The sequence below is a fragment of the Tamandua tetradactyla genome, chromosome X (genome assembly GCF_023851605.1).
Source record: "Tamandua tetradactyla isolate mTamTet1 chromosome X, mTamTet1.pri, whole genome shotgun sequence".
Taxonomy (NCBI): Eukaryota; Metazoa; Chordata; class Mammalia; order Pilosa; family Myrmecophagidae; genus Tamandua; species Tamandua tetradactyla.
Window position 1 is genome coordinate 2,393,777 of NC_135353.1, and position 4,769 is coordinate 2,398,545.

A 4,769-nucleotide genomic window follows, 5' to 3' on the forward strand; every position below is an offset into this window, starting at 1 on the left:
ACCACAGATAACACATCCCTGGGTCTCCATAAGGCCAGCCCCTCCACATGCCTTCTGGGTCCCAGCCCCATCACCTTTATAAGGGCTTTGCTCCTACAGTGATCCCTTTCATTGTGTACCATCAGTTTCTCTCTTCTCTGGACCAAAGTTCTCGAAAGACTTATCTAAACATGCTGTCTCCATGTCTTCATTCCCATCATCTCCCCACCTCCTCCTATCTGGGTTTCCATCCCCATCACACCACTCAAAAAGTTCTTATAAAAGTCACCAATGGAGGCGCAGGGCGCGCTGTGGGTGGCGTTGGAGCTGGCCATCATCGCACTGTCAGTGGTTGTCTGTGGTGGCAATGTGCTGGTGTGCGCTGAGGTGGGCACATTGAGCACGCTGCAGATGCCCACCAACTGTATCCTAGTGTCCCTGGTGGCAGTCGACATGGCGAAGGGGCTGTTGGCCATCCCCTTTGCCATCACCATGAGCCTGGGCTTCTGCACTGACGTCCACAGCCGCCTCTCTCTCGCCTGCTTCGTGCTCGTGCTCACATGGAGCTCCATCTTCTGGCTCCTGGCCGTGGCCATTGACAGGTACCTGGCCATCCATGTCCCACTCAGGTACAAGCGTTTGGTCACTGGAACCTGGACAAGAAGTGTCATTGGCATCCTCTGGGTCCTTGCCTTTGGCACTGGATTGACTCCGTTCTTGGGGTGGAACAGCAGAGACAAGGCCACCAACTGCACAGAGGGAACCACCAATGGAGGCTGCTGCCTCGTGAATTGTCTCTTTAAGAATGTGGTCCCCATGAGCTACATGGTATATTTCAACTTCTTTGGGGTGTCCTATCCCCATTGTTCATAATGCTGGTGATCTACATCAAGATTGTCATGGTGGCCTGCAAGCAGCTGCAGCGCTCAGAGCCAATGGACCACTTGGGGACCACCCTACAAGGGGAAAGCCACACAGCCAAATCCTTGGCCATGATCGTGGGGATCTTTGCTCCGTGCTGGTTACCAGTACATGCCATAAACTGTGTCACTCTTTTTTCAGCCAGCTCAAGCGAAGGAAAAGCCCAAGTGGGCAATGAACGTGGCCATTCTTCTGTCTCATGCCAACTCTGTGGTCAATCCCATCATTTCTGCCTACCGGAAACCACTATACTTTTCACAAAATCATCTCCAGGCATGTCCTCTGAGAGTGGGAATGGGCAGGGAGGCATGCAGCCTGCTCTTGACCTATGACCTAGGCTCTGGCCTTTTGGAGGAAAAGGTATAAACTCACAAAAGACAAAGGGACACGACATGAGTGAGTGATTCCCACTGTTACAGGCATATGGGCCGCCTTCTCTGAGAGCTTCCCTATTTAGCTAATATAAATATGCAATTCACAAGCTCTAAGGGTTGACAGATTTATTTTTGTGGCATTTATAGTTCTACTTGGCTGCTCTTACTATGTAGATGATGCTGACGGTTTCAATAGATTCTAAAAGGCAGGGTTTTGTTTGTTTGTTAACAATCTGCCCCTTATGTAGGAAATGACTGAAGCCATTTTACTGTGAAACACTGTGAACTATGATAATGAAAATGTCTTTAACTTAGAGGCAATGGAAAAATGAGTTGGATATATTAAACATATATACTTGTTCCTAGGAAGGCTACCAGGAAAATTAAAAGTATAATTCTTCAATCAAGAAACTGCTGTTAATTTACAGAAATGATATTCTCGTACATTCTTAAGTGGAGTATTATCAGATAACAATTTTGAGCTCCTTATTTTCCACACACAGAAAACGTATGCTAGATGAAGAAATTGGAGAAATGGGATACTTCCTCTGCTACATTCTACTGGATTCTACAGAATCCAGTCCCTGACCCATGGGGCTCAGGAATGGCCCACCACACAAGGAAAGAAGCAGCGAGGACCAGGAGCTCACAGCAGGGCTTCCAGAATAGAGATATCTCCGGCCCATATCCATGGCCAGAAGTTTCCCCCTTCTAGAGCTAGGTAGTTTTGTTGTTGTTGTTTTTGTTCTCTCCTAAGTTCAAGTTTGGTAGTTGTTTAGAACCCAAAGTGTGAAAATTTTACTAAGTAAAATTATAGAACTGTGTGTATATACCAGGTGAAATAAAAAGAAAACTTTCCAAAAACAAACAAAAGTCACCAACACCCTTCATCTTGTCAAAACTACTGCTTAGCTTCCAGTTGGCCAAGATAGTGTATAATGCTCTCTAGGGTGCCTTTCCCCAGCAGAGTCTTTGAACAACTAGCACAATCTGGCAGTGCCATTTTCCTCAAATTTTGCAAAACAGTTAAAGGGTTGCAGTAACTGGGTGAATGCTGAAATCAAGACAACACAGGATTAAAAATGGTAGGAGAGGCTCAGACTGTCCTTGCAGGCCTCTCCCCCAGCCCTTCCTTAGGGTCTAGTCTCTGATTCACTGTGGGTCCTTGGCCATGTTCTGGCGTGCTGGGGTGCCTGTATGTCAGTGCCAATCTATCAGGTGGCGGCCTGAAGGACTGAACCAGGACACAGGTAGAAGCAACTTATGGACAGCTCAAGCAGTATTAGAACAAGTTCCTCAAAGTGGCCTGGGGCAAGGATAACCTCCTTAAGACAAACAATGGCATACCCAGGAGGGGAAGAAAGTCTATTTCATAGGAAGTAGAGGGGTCATTCAAATTCCACAAATGAGGGGATTCCTAAGGACACAAGCAAGCACAACCTCAGGACAAGATACAGGCTCAAGAAAAGATGAGGATCCTGTACCCTGCATTCCCCTCGGGCTGGTCTTCTTCACAAGGGGGCTAAACTCTGAGGGGGAGAACCAGCCAACGCAGAGCCAATTTGCAAAGACTGTGAAAGGTGTTTTTGCATTGGTTTTTTGTTCTTTGTTAGCTCTTGGCACTCAAGGAAATCTGTCCTATCATAGTGGGGTAAAACCTAAGGAACAGACAGCTCAGGGACTAAATCCCACAGTTAACACTTCTGTGGGCAGGGAAGTCTACAGAATCCAGTCCCTGACCCGTGGGGCTCAGGAATGGCCCACCACACAAGGAAAGAAGCAGCGAGGACCAGGAGCTCACAGCAGGGCTTCCAGAATGGAGGTATCTCTGGCCCGTATCCATGGCCAGATGAGGAGAGTGCCAGTTCACTGCCCTTAGTTTCCAGTCCTCCTGACAGTTCTCTAAGGCAGGTCTCATCAGCCCAAAGTATTAACCTCACTTATATCAGGCCCCAGCCACATCATCAAAGGCGAGGTCCAGCCATGGAGGGAGGAAGGATGGGAATTCAAGTCCACCTGATACACCTTTTCTTCCCAACATGCTGGTGCTTCTGAAAATTGTCCACTGAGTGTCTCTAATAAGGGAAGAGAATGAGATGCAGACCCAAGGGATGTCTGGAGGCACAGCTCAAACTTACCCTTCGCAATCTTCTGCTACAGCTTAAAAATCCACATGCAGTTTACATCCTAATATGTAATATATTGATGCATTAACTAAGTTTCTCTAGAGAAACAAAATGAGCAGGAGATATCTGTAGATATAAAATTTATAAAAGTGTCTCATGTAACCATGGGAATGTACGGGTCCCAAGGTCTATAGGGCAGGCTGTAAGCTGGCAAGCCCAGTGAAGGTCCTCAACAAACTCTCAGGAGAGGCTGGCTGGGCAACTATGGGAATGGAAGAGTCCAAAATCCGTAGGGCAGGCTGTGAAGCTGGTGACTCTAACGAAGGGTCTGGATGAATTCCACAGGAGAGGCTCACCAGCTGAAGCAGGAAGAGTGCCTGTCTCTCCAGAATCCTCCTTAAAAGGCTTCTGGTGATTAGATTAAGCATGACTCATTGCAGAAGATGCTCTCCTTAGCTGATTACAGACGCAATCAGCGGTAGATGCAGCCACCATGATCGTGATTTAACTCCATGAAATGTCTTCATAGCAACAGACAGGCCAGAGCTTGCCCAACCAGAAAATGGGCACCACCACCTGGCCAAGCTGATACATGAACCTGACCATGACAATCAGTGTTTGTTTTAATATAATAAAAGCATCTTTACATTACTTAAACCCTCCTGGCAGCCCAGGTATGGCAGGGCCCACTGGCACAGGCAGAGAGATTCATAGGAAGAAGAGGGGGTGTAGCTGTCTCATCAGAGGGGTGTTCCATCAGCCCTGTGCCCATGCCCATGGCAGAGGAGGGAGCCAATCCACAAAGTGTCCAGGAAGGAACTTGGGGCTGCAGGACCCAGGGGCTGCAGGACCCTGGAAAGCAACTCACAAATACATAGGATTTTTGTAGATCAAACACTCTCTTTGTCTCAAGCACACTGGCTGTGACTTCAGAGAGATTGCAGGTTCACAGCAGGGGAGGGGTTCTCCAGCTGGCTAAATTGAGCCCCAAGGGGTTTCTCCATGGTAATCCCAAGAGGGCTTCTTGGTTCCAGGCCTTCCCGACCCAGGTGGCCGTTCTGTGCAGGAGGGCACACAACACATGCCTGGGCAAGCCTAGCAAGTATGGTGGGCAGGAGGCTCGTCTCACTTAACCTTCTCCCAGCAGCACCCAGGAAGCCCCCAAGCCTCCCTTGAAAAAGGTGTGGGGCCACAGGGCTGGGTCATGGCCCGCTGTGGAACGGGGCTCGGGAGGGAGGTATGGGGATGCCCCTCTCTCTGGGTACTTGGTGGACAGGGGTGTCCTGCCCTAGTCCAGGTCGCTGAGCAGCCTCTGAGGCTGGGAGAGCTACAGCAACTTCTTCAGGACCCAAAACTACCAAGGGCCTGA

At 48.8% G+C, this 4,769-nt stretch overlaps 1 pseudogene; it reads left to right on the plus strand.

Moving 5' to 3' along the window:
* The first annotated feature begins 270 nt into the window (after window positions 1-270).
* On the plus strand, window positions 271-1,232 carry LOC143672176 (adenosine receptor A2b pseudogene; annotated as a pseudogene).
* Window positions 1,233-4,769: the final 3,537 nt, after the last annotated feature.